Source organism: Notamacropus eugenii, chromosome 7, assembly GCF_028372415.1.
Source record: "Notamacropus eugenii isolate mMacEug1 chromosome 7, mMacEug1.pri_v2, whole genome shotgun sequence".
NCBI classification, from domain to species: domain Eukaryota; kingdom Metazoa; phylum Chordata; class Mammalia; order Diprotodontia; family Macropodidae; genus Notamacropus; species Notamacropus eugenii.
Genome location: NC_092878.1, coordinates 67,733,398 through 67,755,616, shown reverse-complemented (window position 1 = coordinate 67,755,616; position 22,219 = coordinate 67,733,398). Strand labels below are relative to the sequence as shown.

The 22,219-nt window shown below is 35.5% G+C and overlaps 1 pseudogene; it reads left to right on the top strand.

The window, feature by feature from the left end:
• The first annotated feature begins 320 nt into the window (after positions 1–320).
• Positions 321–1,602, top strand: LOC140513282 (tubulin alpha chain, testis-specific-like; annotated as a pseudogene).
• Positions 1,603–22,219: the final 20,617 nt, after the last annotated feature.

Below are 22,219 nucleotides of genomic sequence, written 5' to 3'. Positions count from 1 at the left end.
CTTGGTCCAATCCTTGGTACTCCTGTTGGTCTTTGGTATTCATGTTGGTTGGGACTTGTTTACTCTTAACCTTTCTGCTATATGGATATTATTACTGCTGCAGATCTGAATGGGGTGACTGGTACCAGGTCCTAACCTCTTCCTCATTTTCTGGTTTTTCTCTTAGTCTACTGTGACCCATTTCAAGTTGTGGCCACAGTTATCAACTTTCTCCTGATATAATGCCTATTTAAAAGTGGAGTCTACTTCCTGTGTTTCCCGAGACCCGTAACCTGTCTGCAGTCAACAGCACCCTCCCATGTTCACCCGTCGGAGCCACCATGCATGAGTGTATCTCCATGCATGTTGGCCAGGCCAGAGTGCATTTGGGCAATACCTACAGGGAATTGTATTGCTTAGGGCACAGTATCCAACCCAATGATACCATGTCCAGTGACAGGACCTTGGGGGGTAGTGATGACTCCTTCAATACCTTCTTCAGTGAGCCTGGAGCTGGTAGACTTGGAGTCTACGGTAATAGATGAGGTTTGGACTAGCATCTATAAACAGCTATTCCATCCTGAACAGCTGATCTTTGGCAAAGAGGATGCTGTGAATAACTATGCCCGGGGCCATTACACTGTTGGGAAGGAAATAATTGATCTTATATTGGAGCACATCTGAAAACTGTCAGACCAATGCACAGGGCTACAGGGATTCCTGATATTTCACAGCTTTGGAGGTGGCACAGGGTCAGGTTTCACCTCTCTGCTGATGGAGAGTCTCTTTGTTGACTATGGCAAGAAATCCAAGCTGGAGTTTGCCATCTACCCAGCCCCACAGATATCCACAGCTGTAGTGGTGCCCTATAACTCCATCCTAACCACTCTCACCACACTAGAGCACTCAGACTGTGCTTTCATGGTGGACAATGAAGCCATCTATGACATCTGCCACCGGAACCTGGACATTGAGCACCCAACATACACCAACCTCAACCGGCTCATTGGCCAGATCATTTCCTGTGTCACTGCCTTTCTGTGCTTTGATGGTGCCCTCAATGTAGACCTCACAGAGTTTCAGACCAAGCTGGTGCCTGATCCTCGAATCCACTTCCCCCTCATCACCTACTCACCCATTGTCTCTGCTGAAAAGGCTTTGACCCCCTCCAACCAGATGGTAAAGTGTAACCCACGTCATGGCAAGTACATGGCCTGTTGCATGCTGTATCGAGGTGATGTGGTACCCAAGGATGTCAGTGCCGCCATTGCCACAATCAAGACCAAGAGAAGCATTCAGTTTGTAGACTGGTGTCCCATGGGCTTTAAGGTTGGTATCAATTACCAGCCCCCAACCATCGTACCTGGTGGAGATCTGGCTAAAGTACAGAGAGCTGTATGTATGCTGAGTAACACAACAGCCATTGCTGAATCATGGGCCTGTCTATATCACAAATTTGACCTCATGTATGCCAAGAGGGCATTTGTGCACTGGTATGTGGGTGAAGGCATGGAGGAAGGAGAATTCTACGAGGCTTGGGAAGATTTAGCTGCTCTGGAGAAGGATTATGAGGAAGTAGGCACAAACTCCATAGAGGGCAAAGATGAAAGTGAAGAATTCTAGAAAGCATCCAGCAAATAAGCTATTTGCCTCATCCAGCTTTTTTTTTATCTTTCTCTTTTCCTACTACCCCAAAATAAAATCTTTCCTTATTTGCAAAAAAAAAAAAAAAAAGTGGAGTCTATTCCTTGTATTATCTTTGAGATTACCTCATAGAAAATTTTTATCCCTGACCCACCATCAGTACTGGAGCCTTGAATTAGAACAATTGAATTAGCCTTATTTCCTCCTGTGGCTCTAAGTGCTCTGAAGAGTGCAAGGTTAAGTCCTGTTTTTCTGTGCAATGACTTATGTGAATTGATTCTATAGCCCACTTTTGTGCCACCAGAATAGGACCAGAATCTGCCTTCAAGTTCCATATTCCTCAAACTCAAGCAGGTTTATAGCAACACTACCTCCTTTCAGATGACTGACTGCTTTTATATCCATTTTCAGTAGCTCACTCTTTCTTCTCTGGGATTTTATCCCTATTAACTCTTGTTTGTCCATTGTCAAAGAGAACCATGATATCAGAGAAATGATGATATGACTTTCAGTTGACTTTGATTTCAGTGAGGGAGGGCTGTGCAAGTTCTCCAGCCTCACTTTCTCCTCCAGAGTCATGTGGATCCAGTGACCAGATATTCATCAGGATGACTAGAGATGGCTTATGATGCAATGAGAGACCCTGGCCCTTTTAGGCTAAGGCCTTTCAAAGTTCTCACTTTGAGTGAGACAATGTCCATTCATTGAATAGGCCCCTTTAAGAAGTGAGTCAAGGAATGATCCCTTTAATTAAAAAAAAAAATCAAACTGAGAAGGGAAGATCCTCAGGGTTGTTGGTCAGAAGACAAACAGTTACTATTGAATTCAGTCTGATCCAGGAGGGTCCAAAATATAGCCATTTAGTGGAACTTGGGCAGGGACCTATTGTGGTCAAATCTATGAGAAGAAAGAAGAGAGAAAGAAAGAAAGAAAGGAAGAAAGAAAGAAAGAAAGAAAGAAAGAAAGAAAGAAGGAAGGAAGGAAGGAAGGAAGGAAGGAAGGAAGGAAGGAAGGAAGGAAGGAAGGAAGGAAGGAAGGAAGGAAGGAAAGAAGGAAAGAAGGAAAGAAGGAAGGAAGGAAGGAAGGAAGGAAGGAAGGAAGGAAGGAAGGAAGGAAGGAAGGAAGGAAGGAACAAAGAAAGGAGGGAGGGAGGAAGACAGGAAGGAATCTAGCTAGTAAACCCCAAGTTAACTGGGCAGCTTAGATTGTCAAAATTTACCTTCCTTCAGAGATGAGGAGAGAGAGAAGACAAGCTAAATTACCATCTGACTGGGGCCCCATGAAGCAGCTTGGTCTACTCACAGGTTGTGTTTGTCCTTCTTTTTCAAAAAGGATCATGACATCAGGGAAGTGGTGACATGACTTGCAGTTGATTTGGACTTGAGGGAGGGAGGGATGTGCAGTTTATCCTCCAGAGCCATCTGGGTTCAGTGGGCTGTTAACTTAAACTCTCACCGGATTCCTTGGTGTGACCTCTCTACCAGACTCTGTTGACTTATACACGGTTCTGGAGTAACTAGAGGAGCTTATAGAGGTTCTTCATTAGCTTTCTTTCACTGATCTTTCTGGAGCTCCTTTCAGATATTGTCGGTGGTTTATATGGAAGATGTGGACTTTTATATGATGTTTCATTTCACCATATTAACAAAAATCTGACTCCTGGATTTTAATCAAATAGAATTGGTGAGGAGAGGCCTGGAAGCTAGGTCTCTACTGCTTTTGCAGTGCTCTAGTATATGTTTGTCTTTCTGCCTGATTTGCATAACAATTTAGCTGCTGCAAGCTAGTTTCCACTTCTTCCTGAGTTATAGTGAAGCAACCTCTGAAAAATCTATAAAATGAAAATGGAACATGGTTGATGGGATTCCTTTCACTATAGCTGATACTGTCAGTATCTAACTTTCTAACTGGGAAGTAATTTTCAAAGATGAAATATGTTGAACAAAGCCAAATTCTTTTCTCAACTTCCAGAATCCTTGAAAGATGTCCAAAACTTTCTCAAAGCTAGCTATACCTCACTGTATTTCCTATTCATTTCAGTTTGCAACTTTCATTAAGTATGTTTTTTTTTCTCTTCAGATTAAAATTATCGTTTTTTTAACATTTGGAAAAGAAAGCAAAAAAAAAAAAAAAGGCCTCAGAGATGGAAAGTCACTATGCTCCAAGCCATTTCTACGGTAACTAGCCTTGAAAATTTGATATTTTGGGGGGAGTGGGAAACAATCCCCACTTTGTACTTCAAACAAAACACTAGTCATTTTATTGTTCTACTGTATTAAACTTTCAAGATGGTATGAATTTCAAAGCCTTAGGGGCTCATCTTTAAAGTGGTATTCAAATGCAGAATGGAAACATTGTCACCTAAGATTGGCTATGAGCATCTTCTGCTGCTATACACTGTGACTGCTTAGGATATATATGCATATATAATATATACATGCATTATATAATCTATATATATAATTAGTATTCATGAATGCATATACATATGTATAATATGTATATTTTATATGAAATATGATCTACATATTGTGTGTGAATATCTTGAATCTCTATCAAATTTGACTTGTACATCATTGGAATTTTCTTTTTCTCTCACTGAGAGTTTATTTTCATAGCAAAATTACTCAAGTACAGCTATGGAATTATATTGTACTCCCTCAATTTTTTTTGTCATTATGTATGCAAGTTTATTTTAAGTTCTCTTGTCTCTCTCTCTCTCTTTCTCTGTCTCTGCCTCTGTCTGTCTCTGTCTCTGTCTCTGTCTCTCTGTCTCTGTCTCTGTCTCTGTCTCTCTCTCTGTCTCTCTGTCTCTGTCTCTGTCTCTGTCTCTCTCTCTCTCTCTCTCTCTCTCTCTCTCTCTCTCTCTCTCTCTCTCTCTCTCTCTCTCTCTTCAGAATGATCTGTTTATTCTGGAAACTGTCAGAACAGCATGTTTTTTTCCAAAGTGAGATCATTGGTACGACTTTTCACTGATGTCTTCCACATGTTGGCTGACTCTTTGAATTCTTCTGCTTTACTAATACATGTGCCTTCTCATGCCTGACATTAACTGGGTAAGTCTGTTTAATTTGGGGTCCAGGGCAGGATTTGCTAAGCTCCTATAACTCTGTGGGGGAAAAAAAAGTTTTTGTTTTTTTTTTTCTCAGACTGTATCCTGAGTTCAAAAGATTGAAGGTACATAAACAAAAGGAGTCAGAACTTTGTTAAGCTAATAACTTTGTTGGCTCCCAAATTAAATTTTAACCAATTTAGATGTTCTCCTTAAAACTGTTGTCTGAGACATGAAAAAGGACACTAGAAAAACTTAGTACGTATACAATGGCAGCATCTTATTTGAAAGACTAGGCTGGATGGAACACTTATACTGCAAGTGAACTTCTCCTCACTGCTAATCCATCTGAAGTGCCCTTCCCTCATTCAAGATCTATCTAACTTAGGTGCACACTCTACTGTAAAGCCTTCCCTGATATCTCCTTTTCTCCTAGGTTAAAATGATATTTTTCTCTTCTCATAGTACTTTTCTTTGAAGTCTTCCTTGCACTTACCATACTTTCCCCTTTATCACAATTATGTATATGTAAACCATTCCCTATATTAATATTGCAGCCCCTTTGATAGTGGAGTCTGTATATATCCACTTTTATATCCTCAGCACTTGGCATAATGCAATACCCAAAGAAGATATTTGCTAAGTATTTCTTGAATTATTATTATCAGTTATTTACTAATAGCTACCATTTGAATAACACTTTAATATTAAAAAACATCATCTCATTTAATCCTCTCAACAATCCTGTGAGATAGGTCTGTTTATTATACTGTATTTATCAGATATGCATTATGTTATTTCCTTCATTTTATAAATGAGAATACTGAATTTCATGTGAAAAAAAAATCAAATCTATCAAGAGTCACGTAAAAAACCTAAATCACTAATTATTAAATAAATGAAAATCAAAACAACTCTGACATGCTATGTTACCCCTATTAGATTGACTACCATGGCAGAAAAGGAAAATGGCAAATGCTGGAGAGGATATGCAAATGTTGGGACACTAAAGCCCTGTTGATGAGGTCATAACCTAGTCCAATCATTCTGGAGAACTATTTGGAACTGTTCTCAAAGGACTACAAAACTGTACATATGCTATGTTGCTGTTCTTCAGCTGTTTTTCAGTTATATCTGACTTTTTGTGATGCCACATGGAGTGTTCTTGGCAATGATCCTAGAGTAGTTGGCCATCTCCTTCTCTAGCTTATTTTATAGATGAGGAGCTGAGGGAAAAAGGGTTAATTGACTTGCCCAAGTTCACACAACTAGTCAGTATCTGAGGCCAGATTTGAACTCACAAAGTTGACTCTTCTTGATTTTCAGCCCTCTTTCCAAAGTACCACTTAGCTGTTTTACAATATTCCTACTAGGTCTGTATTCCAAAGAGATCAAAGGAAAGGGAAAAGGACCTATTTGTACATAAATATTTCTAGTAGCTCTTTTTTGTTGTGGCAAAGAACTGGAAATCAAGGGGATGCCTATTAATTGAAGAATGACTGAACAAGTTGTGGAGCATGCTTGTGATAGAGTACTGTTGTGTTATAAGAAATGAGGAACAGGATTGTTTCACAAAAACCTGGGAAGATTTATTTAAACTCATGCAAAATGAAGAGAGCTGAACCAGGAGAACATGTACACAGTAACAGTAATATTGTGAGGATTATCACTATGAAAAACTTATTTATTCAGATAAAAACAATCACCTGAGATGATCCCAAAGGTCCCATAATGAAAAATGTTATCCATATCTAGAAAAAGAGCTCAACTCTAAATACAGATTGAAGCTTTTTTTTTGCTTTATTTTTACCTGTTTTGGGGTTTTTTTTTTGCAACATGGCTAGTATAGAAATGTGTTTTACACGACTTTCCATGTAGAACTGATATCATATTGCTTGCCTTTTCAAAGGGTGGAATAAGGGCAGGAGAAAGTAAGAGAATTTAGAACTCAAAATTTTAATAAATTATTCTTACAATTTCTAAATACATGAAATGGGGAAATATTTAATGAAATATTTTTTAATTTTAAAATTAAACTAAAATTATTTAAAATAATGTTTTAAACATATTAACTTTATATTATATACTAATAAATACATTTAACATAAATACAATAAAATTATTTTAAAATTGAAAATTTTTAAAACTTAGAAAATATTTCAAAAAAGAAATGTTGAGTTGTCCAGTGCCTAATTCACCAAATAAATATCTGAGGAAGGGTATGAATTTAGTTTTTCTGAGTCCCAGTGTAGCACTCTAACAGCTATAAGTAGAACTGAAATGATGGATATAATTATATTAGAATTGCCAGTTTTTAGCATGATCTGATCTTTATTGAGTTATTTGGAGAGCCTTGGCAGTTTCAGCAGGGAAAAAAGGAAGATATCATGTTCTGTGGAATTATGAGGTAGAATTTTAATTTACTCCTTTTATTTTACAAAATGCATTTTATAGTTAAATTTTAACTTTACAGTTGTCTTCAGAACATGTGAAATTATTTACTGCTTTGTACCCCAGCTATTTGGGGCAACTATATGGTATTGTGGAACAGATTGCCAGGTCTGGAGTCAGGAAGAGTCATTTTCATTAATTCAAGTCTGACCTCAGCAACCTTCTAGTTGTGTAACCCTGAGTAAGTCACTTAAACTTGATTGTTTTATTTACCTCATCTGTAAAATATTATGGAGAGAGAAATGGTAAACACACTCCACTACCTTTTGCCAAGAAAATCCCAAATGAGGACCCAAAGTGGTGAATAATGACTGAACTACATCTTAGTGTAAAAGCAAGGACTCTATCATATCCAGGAGGGCCTACTGTCATGGATTTTTAGATCTGCTTTCCTAAAAGAAAAGGTACCTTTTGAAAGGTCAACTATCATTTTAATGAAGCATTTATATAACATTCACTTAGTTCAGGGGGAAAAAGTCAATGCCCTGAACTTCAGGGAAAATGCGAAGAGAGAAATAAAGATCAACCAACAGACAGGGTTTTCATTTGCCTGACAGACCAACAGACAGATAACTGTCTCACTGTACAAACATAGTTACCAGAGAGAGAAGCACCAACATCTGGGTTTTCAAAACTGGGGGCTCCTTAAGCGGCTGCACAGAGTCTTGTCTGGCCAAACAAACACTTCCAATGAGTAAGCCCCAAAGTAAGACCTCATCTCAGAGCAATTATGCATTTTTCAGAACCAGAGGGCATCTTGAGATCCAGTGCCTCATTAGAAAATTAGCAAGAGGTGTGTGCCTCCCCTAATCAAACATTCCTTAATGGGCAAGTCCATTGATGGGTGGGAAAGATCACAGTTACCATTATACTTAGATACACTATCAACAAACATCAGTTTAAAGAGAAATTTTCTGTATATAGGCCATTCACAACCTATAGTTGTGCTCCCAAAACTCAATTATATACCAGCTGGATAATAACAATGACGATCACAGCAATAGATGCAACAACTTCTATTTCAATAAAAATATTATGGTTTGCCACAAGTCAGAGAATCCCAAACTTTTATAGTTCATAATAACTATAGGTTCTCAATATTTTTTTTCATTTTGCCCCTGTGGAAAAAAAAAAAAACCAATTAATTAATTAATTAATAAAAAAGGAAAGAAAAGTCTAACAGATGATTTTGTTAAGAACTGGGTCCAAACAACTTCATAAGTATTTTTGTCATAATAACTTAGCAACCATTTGAAAACATAACAAACATAAGGCATAAAAATATTTTATCTCATTCTTAAATAATCACAATTCTTTACTAATGGGAGTTATATATTTGTAGGAACTATACAACTTCTTAAATACTGGAATTATATATGACATGAATTTCCTTCTTTTCCTGATTCACAGTGACTTTTTGTAGCACTTGTTTTTATTTTGTTTTATTATGGTAAATGCCAATAACCCATCTTCACAAAGATATTACATCACAAATGATTAAAATTAAAGAAGTTATTGCTGTACCTGAAAATATAACAAAATAAAACTACATCACAAACATTTGAGAATGTCTTAGAAAAATAATGTGGCACAATCTAATGTGGAAACTGTGAAACATGGAACTAGAAGTTGTGATGGTGTCCCTTAACTATTTAAAATGTGCCATAGCTAAGGGATAGCATAAATGCAGTTATATTTAATTCCTCCCTGACAGACAACATCTCTTCATAGCACTACATATCTTAGAACTGACAAATGTTCCTGTTGGATTTGGTAGACCTCTGTCTATCAGTGTTATATCCAGCTCCATCTGAATAACTATTATATGTTGAGCTTAAATTGTATTTGTGATGAGATGATAATAGTTTGGTACCATGTGTAGTTACATGGTATGTAATGGAAGTCCTACTAGACAAATACTTGAGGTTCCAGATTGCTTCTCAAAATCCAAAGAGTATACAGAGGTTCATTAGGTAGTAGAGTTGATAAGTTATGTTAAGACTAAACATATCTGGTCAAAATCAATTAGATGTATCCACAATCTACAGTATGAGAAACAATTAGGATGAAAGGAGTTCCAATTGACCAGGAGAGAAGATATACTGAAGAATATTTAAATGCAACTAAGAATATCTGAAACTGCATCAAGGAAACCTCCCTAAAATGGTATAACCAGTTACTTGTACAATGACTAGACTTTCTCAGTTCCCACTTAAAGTTAGACTAAATGAAGCACCTAGAATCATAGTACATGAAAAGAAGTAACATCAAGTAAATGCTCCCAACAATATTTTTTTCTATGTCAGGTTTCTGATCAGATTTCATGTCAATATTCTTCAAGAATATTTATGATAGGTAAATATATATATGCATATTTAATTTATAGGACTTTGCATGTGTAGCATGGATTTTTAAACATGTGGTCTAGTCACCAATCAAATGTAACTTTGAAGCAACTCATTCATCCAACAGACATTTACACCAGGCAGTATTTACATCAGTCACTGGAGATGTTGCTGCTGTTCAGTCATCTCAGTCCTGTCTGACTCTTCATAACTCCATTTGAAATTTTCTTGGCAAAATTATTGGAGCAGTTTGCCATTTCCCTCTATAGGGAATAAATGGATATATATATATATATATATATATATATATATATATATATATATATATATATATATATATATATATATATATATATAAATTTTGTTTATTTGCTTTTTATTATTTTCTTTTTCTTTCTTTCTTTCTTTCTTTCTTTCTTTCTTTCTTTCTTTCTTTCTTTCTTTCTTTCTTCCTTCCTTTCTTCCTTCCTTCCTTCCTTCCTTCCTTCCTTCCTTCCTTCTTTCTTTCTTTCTTTCTTTCTTTCTTTCTTTCTTTCTTTCTTTCTTTCTTTCTTTCTTTCTTTCTTTCCTTCCTTCCTACAAATGAGGAGCTGAGGCAAACAGGGTTAAGTGACTTGCCCAGGGTGACACAACTAGTAAATGTCTGAAGCTGGATTTGAACTCATGAAATGAGTCTTCCTGTCTCCATACCCTGCACTCTGCTCACTGTGCCACCTAGCTGCCCAGGTACTAGAGATAGAAAGACAAAAGCAAAACAGTCCATCTCTTGAAAGATGATATATATTTTCTGGGGGAAAATAACATGTGGGTAACCAAATACAAATATTTACAAAGTAAATAAAAATGAGGCAGTAGACATAGCATAGTTCATATTATTAACTACAACTTACATAACACTTTAACATTTACAAAGTGTTTTCTATATGTTATGTGATTTGACACTCATAATAACAATGTGAGAGAAAGTACAGCAGGTATTATGATCCCAATTTTAAAGATGAGAAAACAAAAGATTAGAGTGGTTAAAAGTTCTGTCAGAGACAGAATTGGAATCCAGATATTCCTGGCTCTACGTCTAGTCCTCTCTCTATGGCACTGTGAAGGTAGCATAATGCAATGAAAAGGCTACAACCTCTGAATTCAGATGACCTCAGTTCAAATTCTATTTCTGGCTTTATTACTGTTCTGATGTTGGACAATTCACCTGATCCTGCTGACCATCTGTAAAGTAAAGGGCTTGGATTATATAGTCCCTGAGATCCCATTTAGCTTATAGTCCATGATCTTATGACTTGGTTGACCTGTTAATTTATTCATTAACAGAGCAGACCCACATGATCTGTGTGATTCTATTTATATACATGACATTATGAGTTTCAATAAATCATTCAATCAGTCATCCAGTGTCTGTTGTGAAAGACACACCACATATATAAATAAGAGATACAATTTGACCTTTACCATAATTAAGGCATAATTTACCAGACATTTTCTGTCAGTGTTTTATTATAATAAAACCATTATCTTCATTTTAGCTCACATTTGTGTAGCACTTTATGGTTACAGAGTCTTAAATATATGTAATCTCATTACTGAATACAGTCCTTGATCAAAATCATTTTACAACCAGATCACAGTTCCTACCTATCTCTTCCTCAAGATGAAATTTGGAAAAACTTGACATGCAATATATGGTAGTGGGAAAAGCACAGGATTTAAAGTCAGAGAACCCTGGATGAAATATCAGTCCTGATACTTTCTGTGAGACCATATAAAATGGTAAACTTAATCAACAAATGTCACGTGTGTTCTGACTGTTCCACTGACGAACCTTTCTGCTTCCCTCACCCTCTCCTCAGGCCTCCTTACTTCCTGAGACACAACAATATTAAAGAGTATTGCATAAACTTAATTGATAAAGTGGCAGCAGAGTTTGAGAGGATTGACTGATTTTGAAAGAAACTCTATGGTGAGTGAAACGATATCCAACATGCTACTGAGAAATCTTTTGTGAAAGGAAGAATCAATCAATGCAGCAAACTTCATTGTTGTTTTATTTTAAGAAATTGACACAGCCACCCCAGCTTTCAGTAACTACCACGCTGTTCAGTCAGCAGCCATCAACATCATGGAAACACTCTCCAAAAGTAGAAAGATTATGAGTTGCTGAAGGTTCACATTGTGTTTAGCTTTTCTTTTTTTTTTTTTTTTAGCAATAAAGTATTTTTAATTAAGGTATATCAATTTTTAAGATATAACACAATTGGAAACTTTATGGATTAAAGTACAATGCAAATGTAACTTTTTTATGCACTGGGAAGCCAACAAATTCATGTGACTGTGATATGTGCTTTATTGTGGTGATCTGAAACCAAACTCACAATACCTCTGAATTATGACTGTCTATATGGCCTCTACAGAGTCTTCCAGATCTAGGATAGTATAAATGAGATAAAGCAATCTCTTCTAAATTATTTACAGATAGAAAAATCAAAACCAAACAACCATTTAGTCAAAATTTATTTATTTCATGTTATATGCCAGGCAATGAGCTAGGAGATGAAAATACAGCAAATGAACCAGTCTCTGTCCTCAAAGGGCTTTCATTCTTTTGAGGAGGCAACTTGTACATATGAAATTATATAAAAGATATACACAAAGTGTGGGACACACGGAAGCAGACGGTGGGAGATATCAGGAAAGGACTGTTTTAGGACATTATCAGTAGAGTTGAGCTTTAAAAAAAAGGAATTCTTTTAAGCAGTGAATATGAACCAAAATTCTTGATGTCTTTTGCAACCTTCTAATTCCTATCATATTCTCCTTTTTATCACAGGTATAGAATCACAAGAAACAGTGTGGTAAAGTACATAGAGAATGGGTCTTTGAATCAAGTAAATTTGGATTCAGTTTGATCTCTGACACATACAAGCATGACCATGCCCCTTAACCCCTCAGGGTTCCAGGGAAATCTCTAAAAATTGAAGTTACACAAGAGTTGCAAAGGCACTTTAGCATATTTGCAGTTCTCCACTCTCATGAAATCACAAATCTAGATGAAACAAATACTAATCTCTCACCCTAGAAAGGTTAGGGTTAGTATTGAATTTTAAATAATAAAAGGGACAGTTACAGCCACATAATACTTTCATCTATGTTCTTATGTACTATAGCATATTAATGGTAGAGGAAGGAGAGCAACTAGGCAATTTAATTTCTAATAGAAATACTATTTCATATTTAGCCTGACTTGACCAAGGTCAAACACACACACACATGCCCTTGTGGAAAAAGCTCTCCTGTTGGCTTGCTTCAGCCCCTTTAAAAACAAGCTTAATTAATGCCTTTTTTGACATTAAAGTCTTTTCCTGATATTCCCACTCTTCCCTCCCTATTGATTCTTCCCTTGGAGAAACATCAACATAGTTATACAAAACCGATCAACACAGGAACTATGTCTGATTATACATTAGATATAATTTTTAAAAAATATATCTGTACTCTTTCATTTCTCTGCTGATAGGAGGGGTGTTTGTTGCATGGTCTATTCTCTTGGTTCAGGACTGTTTATTCCAATTACACAGCCCTTTCCTTCAAGGAGTCTATATTAAACTACATGTTGGTATCTTTCTTATTATATTATAAACACTGTGTATGTTGTTCTTGTTCTTGTTCATATCAAAATTCATACAAATCAATCAAAGTGATCAACTGGAATTTATGAAGCACCTTCTAGATGGTAGTCACCTAGAGTTGTGAAGACAAAGGCAAAGTTACTCCTGCCCTTCTGTAAACTGTTCAGAGCAGCATTTTGTTACAACACAGTACTCCATTACATTCACAAACCACATTTTGTTCAACCATCTCCAATCAATGGATGTGCACTTTCTTTTCTTTTTCTTTTCTTTCTCTCTTTTCATCTAGCAAAAATATATCTTGTATATACAGAGTTGTTTGCATATTCTCTCAATATTAAATTGTATTGGTAAAGACAGAAGACGTTTTTGGCTTTCTTTGTAAGCGCTGTACTTAGCATTGTGCTGGGCTCATAGAAAACGCTTAAATGCTTTTTGACTCATTGTGTGATTGACTAGATTTATATGGCGATAAAGGGATTTTAATCTTTTGTCTTGATATATACAAGATATGCATTTCCCTCACCTCTTGGTTAGTAATCGTACCCACCAAAAATAAACAAATAAATAAAAAAACAAACAAACAAATAAATAAATGGACAGTAAAATAAATAAGTAGTCTTGAATAGCAAAAAAATAAGAATCCATAATCTAAGACTATTTCCTTTCAGCAAGCATTTATTGATTATCTATGTGCAAAACATTATGTGGCATGTAGAGGCAAAAATGTAACAGTAGCTTACTTTCAACTCTATACAGATACCTACTCATAAAATTAGTACACAGAGAAACCAATACTAAATATATACAAATTAATTAGAAGTTAGAGAAACACTGACAGCTGGGAGACATACTCCTAGATAGGGATATCTGGAAAAATTTGGAGGGGTTGTGAAACACTGTTTCTTCTAACATGGTAATGAACCCAAGACTTTGATCAAAATCCTAAATCCCTTTCTTGTTCAATCCAAAAACTCCTATGCTCATTTTAAGGCATGAGTGATTTTTCTACACCCTAAGATATACTTCACTTTTTTGGAGAAAATCGAGTTTAAGAATAAACTATCTTTTTTCTTCTTATCTTTTGCATTTACCATTACCCCTAGAATCTACTGACTCTTCTTCTAGCTTGGGATATCCTGGAAATTGAAGAATGCCACTGAACTGGAAAATGTAAGTTCTGCATAATGATCACTCTTCTTTTTAATTGTAAATTCTTTAGATTATGTCCTTGTCTATTATGCTTTTAAACATAATATAATTTTTAAGCATAATATACCTCATCCTAACTAAATGCTTCAATATAATTTTATTCTCTCTCTCTCTCTCTCTCTCTCTCTCTCTCTCTCTCTCTCTCTCTCTCTCTCTCTCTCTCTCTCTCTCTCCCCTACTGAACTGTTTTCCCCACTTCCATCTTTTGACTAAGAAAGTGAGTGCCCTAAATTGCCACACTTCTCTTTTACAAGATATGTTGTGAGTGATTTGAGGCTCCCGAAGTATTGCATCAACTTAGGGAAATTGGTTGTGATGGATTAGGCATATGATGAACATTAAAACAATACAAATAACATCTAGAATTTTGGTTTATATCTACCTCTTGGAATAGATGGTTTCCTTCAACCTCAGTTCAAATACCACTTCTCAAATGATTCCCTCTTTCTGATTCCCCTCTGCCGCTCACACCACTAATACATGCTTCAAATTCTGCATATATCTTTTACATATGCATATTATCTTCCCTGAATACAATGTAAACTCTTTGAGGGAAGAGATTATTTCATTTTGAGTGTAAGGCTCAACACCATATGTTCTAAGCTATTAGTTCTCTACCATCCTTTCTTTTTTAGTTGCTGATATCTTTAACATTTAATTTTGTATGTCTTGTTTAATTTCTTCTACATACTTTTTAGTTCCTTGTGCCCAGATCATTTTTTTGTTGTTGTTCTGAGCTTCTATTTGGCCATACTGTGGAGTACTTTCTCATTATAGGTTTATCTCTTTCATTTCTCTCAATACGAGGTATCTGTCATTTATTTTTGACATTTTCTTCTATTTGCTCATATCTCTAAGAGTGTTCCTTTTCCCATTCTTGAGTGGTGTGGGCACTCTGTGCTCGGAAGTAGATGTGGGGACTTATGTGGAAATCATTGAGTTTGGGCATAATTCTTCATGGAAGACCTTAGGTTTTAATCTTGGCTTCTTCTTGTATGATCTCAAATACATATTTGTCTCTTTCCCTTGCTGTAAGCCTGATACTGACCCAATTTTATTGATTCATCTGGTAAATAGGCCTCCTGAAAACCCTACATATTTTGCTTTCCATTTTCTGCCTTAGAACTGTTCCTTGTTATGGTTCAGAAAGGGGCTACCTGCGTGTATTAATCTGACACTGTTCCCTAATGTGCCTTTGGTGGGACAACCTGGTGGTAGAAATATGCCCTGGGGTAGATTATACTTGTGGCTTCTCTCCCTTGATGTTCTATGGCCTCCATTGATTTGTACTTTTTGATTTCTAAAACTGTTCACAATTTGATCAACAAGGCATTAGTGTTCCAATGTTTCCACATCCCCTTTAACATCTATCATTTTTCTTTTCTGTCATGTTATTCAATCTAAGAGGTATGATGTGATATATCCTAGTTGTTTTAATTTGCATTTCTCTGATCAGTTGTGATTTAAAGCACTTTCATATGACTGTAAATAGCTTTTATTTCTTCTTCTGAAAACAGCCTTTCGATATCCTCGGACCATGTATCAATCGGGGAGTGACTCATATGTGTATAATTTTTGCAATCTCTCTCTTTCTCCATACACACATACTCATATACACATACAACACACACATATGCATATGTATGTATGTACACACACATGTGAAAAGATATATTTATTAGTGATATCATGAAATAAATGAATAGACAAATAAATTTCCTTAGCTTTCTGCTGAAAATGCAGCAAAAATGAACCAGACTCTGTCCTCAAAGGGCTTTCATTCTTTTGGGGAGGCAACTGAGTATATACGTTATTTTCTCTTTCAGTCAATCCTAACTAAAACTAAAACATTTCCCACCCCTCCCTATTTTCCCCTCCACAGTAAAAGTTTTTCCTTTCCTGTGTCTTTTATGTGAGACAATTTCCCCAATGTTATGTATTCTGCAAAGGTGAACTATGTTGTATTTACTAAAAAAATGATAATGCCTATTCAGATACAAGCTGACAATGTACGCAGTTTAAATTACTTGGATTTGGGATTGCAAAGTATCATGTCTTTTTGTTCCACGATCCATGGCCCTTTAGATTTGTAAGGCCAAGAATTCTGGAGGATGAAGTTGTTTTAGCATAATCAAGTATAATGCCTCTATTTGAATGTGACTGAGGAGGATCTTTCCCACCCATTGTCTGTCCCAGGAAGATTTGTAAGAAAGTCCTCTCCTTTTGTTAATGAGGCACTGATCCTCTAGGGATGTGATGTTCTCTGCCTCTAAAAAGTATATAAAGATTCAGGGGTACAGTTTTATTTTGGGGCTCAATTTTGGTAAGAAGGTTTGAGTGCAAGATTAGGACTCTGGAAAGCTGCTAAAGAGCCCCCCAGCTTTGAGATCCCAGATGTTGTGCTTCCCTCTCTGGCAACTGGTCAGACAGTTGTACCTGTCTGCTGAATTATTGTCAGACAGAGAAAGCCATGTCTGTTGATTACTTTGGGGTTCAGGGTGTTGACTCCCCTGAACTAGGTGAACGATATATGTGCTTGACTAAAGGACTGATACATGTGATTGATTAAAGTTATTGTTAACCCCTCAAAAGCTGCCTGTCCTTTTAGGAATGCAGATCTAAGAACTTATGATAGCAGGTCTCCTGTGCATGTTGGGGTGCTTACTGTTTCACATAGTTATCTCTAGAGAGGTATATTGGAATGGAATCCATTTCACCAGTCTGGGATGGTTTAGGTAGACCTCTCACTGGGGTTCAGATAAGTAACCAGAGAAGTTCTTATGCTTCCTTGCAAGTTCACAAATCCTTTTGCCAAGAATGGTGGTGTTAGACTCTGATGTACTGGTTTCTTTCCAAACAACTAATTTAATTCCAGCAAACTTTCCAGTCACCTGCAATATGATTTTCCTTTCAGTCCTCTGCTGAGCTATTGGATGGTATGAATGAGTTTTTGAAGCCTATCCATCTTCTCTTTTGTTACTGATGGATAGGATCCCTATAGTTCTCCAATTTAAGTTCATTTAGGCACTTTAGAAAAAGGGCCATGGAAAGAAAGAAAGGTAAAAAGAAAGAAAGAAAGGAAGAAAGAAAGAAAGGAAGGAAGAAATATATGTGTGTATATGTATATGTATATATACATATATACATATTAATGAAAATGACTGTCACATGAGACTGCTGCAGGAAATATATATATTTTTTCCTGCTCCCTCCTTGCATCCCACTGAGGGGTTTTTCATGTCATCGCCATTTTCATTTTTGGTTGTTGGTCCATTAAAACCATACCACCTGATGTAAATATCACATTACATTAAAACACATTGCCACTTGTTGCTTGTTGTTTTAGGACTGGAGGTGAGAGAGAGGAACATGTGTCTTATTTCCAAGAGAAATGTTTGGAGATCAAGGTTCATATGCCATGTGAACTCAGCAAATATGGAAATTAAAGAACTTTAACTCTACTGTCATCTCTACAGACTTGGGAAATTGTTCTTTATTTCTTTACTTGTTAGTCTGTGGGACCTGGTCTTGAAAGCATGAAGAAGTCATAATAATCACAAAGATCACTACAGTAAAGTTTTCAATTGGGCAGTCATCTAGACAATTAGCATTTTTAAGTGTGTACTACATGTCAGGCACTGTGCTAAGTGCTAGAGATACAAAAAAAATGTAGAAGACAGCCCCTGCTCTCAAGAAGCTCACAGTCTAATGGAAGAGACAACATGCAGACAACCATGCCCAAGCAAAACACAGGCAGAATGTGTACAGTATGTTGAACACAATGCAATCAATACCTACCAGGAAAATTTACTATCTTAGAATAATACACACTTCTAGATGCCAAAAGACAAACTAACACAGACTAATTCTCCACTGTCAAATAGCATTCTAAAGAATCAGGCAAATAGTTCAGTTTTCTAGTAGTTCTATGATTTTCACTGGTATGGCAACCGCCTCTACCAATACATATTACAACATTCCCAAGCCCTCTTATTCTGTGTCAATGTCCTTCTACTTATTTTGTTTTCTCTATAGGATATCTAGTTGATCTATTTGGACCCTTCCTCTGGTTCCAACAATAGCAAATAGCTAACATTAATATAGCATTTACTATATGCCAGAATATAAGTGCTTTTCAATATGATTCTCTCAACAACCCAGAGAGATAGGTGCTATTATTATTATTCCCATTTTATAGATAATGAAACTAAAGAAAACAGAGTTTGAGTGACTTTTCCAGTGTTAGCCAGGTAGTAATTTTCTGAGGTTGACTTGGAAATCCTGATTTCAGGTGTACTGCTCTAACTATTGTGCCATCTACCCGATCCTAATATCAAAAATTAGATATTTATCAGATGTTGAATATCTAGTATTAGAAAGTAATTTTCTTTAGAGTGGGGCTTATAAAGATCCAAATACATTAGGCACAAACAACAATTATCAAAACAATTAATAAAGTGAGCAGGTAAGGTTGGGTAGAAATTTACAATTCTTTGCAGAATCAGCAGATGGCAGATGTAACGTTGGAGCTCTTTATATATGTAATAAAATGTAGTAAGGTCAAGTTTTAAAAGAGGGAAGTAACCTTAATATCTAATCCAACCTTTTCATTTTCCAGACAAGAAAATTGAGGACCACAGAGGTGAAGTTAAATAGTACTTCTGGAGGAACAGAATTATCAAAAATTCCTCTGAAAGCTTTAGAAGTAGATCAGTGTAGATGAAATTCAAATTCTGCTTCCTATTACCTCTGAGATATTTGTCAAGTAACTATGACACTATGGGTCTCAGTTTCTTCATATAAAAAGAATTAGACTAAGGGACTTCTAAGATACATTCCAGAACTAAATTTCATGTGCCGAAAAGATTAACTTTTCATTTAAGAAATTCCCTACAATATATATTTTAGGATAAAATAAATAAGCATCAAATAAAATAGGCCATGACCTTATTAGGGAATGATAGTCTGAGAGTTCCAAAAGTATGAAGATATAGCTCTTTGGACTTTCTATTGACCATGACCATTTTTAATCATTGGGAATGTAAATTTCTAGACTAAAATGAGAAAAAAATGCATTTTTCTCAGTACTTAATATTATGTGATATGTTTTTAAGAGGTACAAAGATTGTCCTTAAAAAAAAAAACTACATTTAGAGAAGAATAATAAGCTGATTGGTTGGCTTGTGCTGGCTTTAAGTTGAACTGAAGCCAATGACTACATTTTTATTCCTCAAGTACTTTCCTTTCAATATATTTCTCAAAATAGTACTTTTGTTACTGAACTAGTTTTCTTTTCAGAACCTCCCCATATTTTAAAAGCTTCTAGAATCATGCTAATAAAGAATGCAGTTTCCTTTTTCTGTTCTTCCTAGTTTAATCCCATATATTAAAGATGATTTAAAATTTTGAAGGGTTAATAGCCTCATTCATCCCCATGCTCTCCCCCCAAATGTCATTTTCTCTCTTCCCATGAAATGAAATTAATTTACCCATCTTTATCACATCAAACCATGTCACGAACAAATATTGAACAGTATTCATGCCATAACCATATGGTAAAACTAAACAACAACAACAAACAACAACAAAAAACATATTCTTTGATTCATGAACAGTTTTCTTGGAAAACAATCTAGATCTTCTAATTTCAGGGGTCAAATTCTAGCTTTTAAATCCTAGTGGTCAAAAAGATCTGATGTTACTCTGATGGACTAGTTTATTGGGTTAAAAAAATCCAATGAAGAATCAACTCTTATTATTCTCATTGCTGCCTCTCTTATTATACTTTATTTCTTTGATCAATAGTCACAAATTTCATGATAGGAGATGGAAATAGCAAGTCAAGAAAACAGTAAATTTCCATAAAAATTATGTGGCAATGAGGCCCATCTATTTAAGATCTGTAGGAGGTGTCGTAGTGAATGGGAGCTATCATCTACCTTCAAAGCAGTGGCATGGTATAGTAAAGAATATGTTGAACCTAAAATAAAGAAGACCTAAGGTCAAATTCTGTCTTTGATATCTGTCAGATATGGAACCTAGGACAAGTCACCTATATTTTTAAGTCTCAGTTGTGTTATCTACAAATTACTGAAGGTAAATACATGAAGTGCTTATATCACATGCCTATTATGAAGATCAAATTAATAATTTAAAATTATTTAAAGAGGCAGGATGATAATAATCACGACAATCTTAACCAATATTATATACAGCCTGCTATGTCTCAGGAGTTGTGTTAAGTGCCTGACATCTCATTTGATGTTCACAACAATCCTGAAAAGTGGATGCTATTATTAGCCCTATTAAACAGATGAGGAAACAGATATAAACAGAGTTTAAGTGACTTGCCCATACTCACATAGCATCTGAGGACAGATTTGCATTCAGGTCTTCCTGAGTCCACACCCAGTGCTCTATACACAATGCCATCTAGCTGCCCCATTGTGGATAGAGCACAGAATTAAGAATGAGAATATATTAGGTTTTAATTTTGGCTCAGGGAGTAATTAACTGTCTGACCATCAGTAAATCACTTAACATGGGCTAAAACTTAGTTTTCTCATCTGTAAAGATCAATTTAATTAAATAATTTACAAAGTACTTATAAGTATGAAATGGAATTAATTTATGTAAAATACCTCTCTCTCTCTCTCTCTCTCTCTCTCTCTCTCTCTCTCTCTGTATATATATATATATATATATATATATATATATATATATATATATATATATATATATATATATATATAAATTTATGGCTTCTAAAAATAATTTTCTACAATGCTTTTCAGTTTCAAAATGCTTACACGTGTTTGTGGGTATATACCATTTGATCCTCATTAATCTACTAGGTACATTCTATTAATTCTGAAGATGAGGAAACTGAGGCTAAAGTAGGTTGAGTAACTTGAGGACCACAGAGTCAAGGTATATAGGTAGGATTTTATTCCAAGTCCAGCAATCTCTCTACTGCACCAACCACAGATGTTTATTCATTGGGTGAACTAGTTGCCAACATGCAAAACTGTGCAGAAGTAGACAAGAGAGTTCAATTTTGGGTACAAAGTACCCAAATTACAATATCATTCAAAAGGCAGTCTTTTCTACTTGCCAAAGTCCAAAGAAGAAGAATGTGGCCTATATCTGCTCAAACCAAGGGAAGAAGAGCATTTAGGGAGCCAACTAGACAATTTGGGCCTTTCATCACTTTAACTTGTCATTCATTATTTGGATATTTCAAACACAAAATGTTTTGGGGGTCTTGAACTACTTAAATAATTATCTCAATGTTTGACTTATCTTTGTATGTGTAAATCTGCATAAATAGTTCCTGTGTCACATATATGTATATATACACACACATGTATGTATGCACGTACACATGTGTATGTGTATATAATACATATGTATATATATATAAACACAAATGTATGTGTGTATACACACACACACACACATATATATATATATATGTACATACAGTGTTACTAGTGGGCTAATTCGTCATTCTTATTGAATCATAGTAGTAAATTCATGCTACCCTAGTGGTTTCAGAGTCTAGTATAGCTACAATGAACTTTGAAGGCCTATGAGAAGACATTCTACTTAATGTTGAGGTCTTATATATAATTGCTTCCATTGGGACACTAAATATATTCTGTAGATAGGAAAACAATAATAACCATGAAAGATATTGAGTGTCTAAATAATATAAATCCATTTCCCTAGTTAGATAGAAAATTAAAAGAATGTTCTTAGGATTATTCCATGTTTTTTTTTTTTCGTTTGTTTGTTTGTTTCTGTGACTCTGAGGCAAATGCATTATGAAAATTTCTATAACTTCTTGTAAGGAGTTCCCTGAAACCTTCTTCCACTGATTCAGAGAAAATCATATCCAC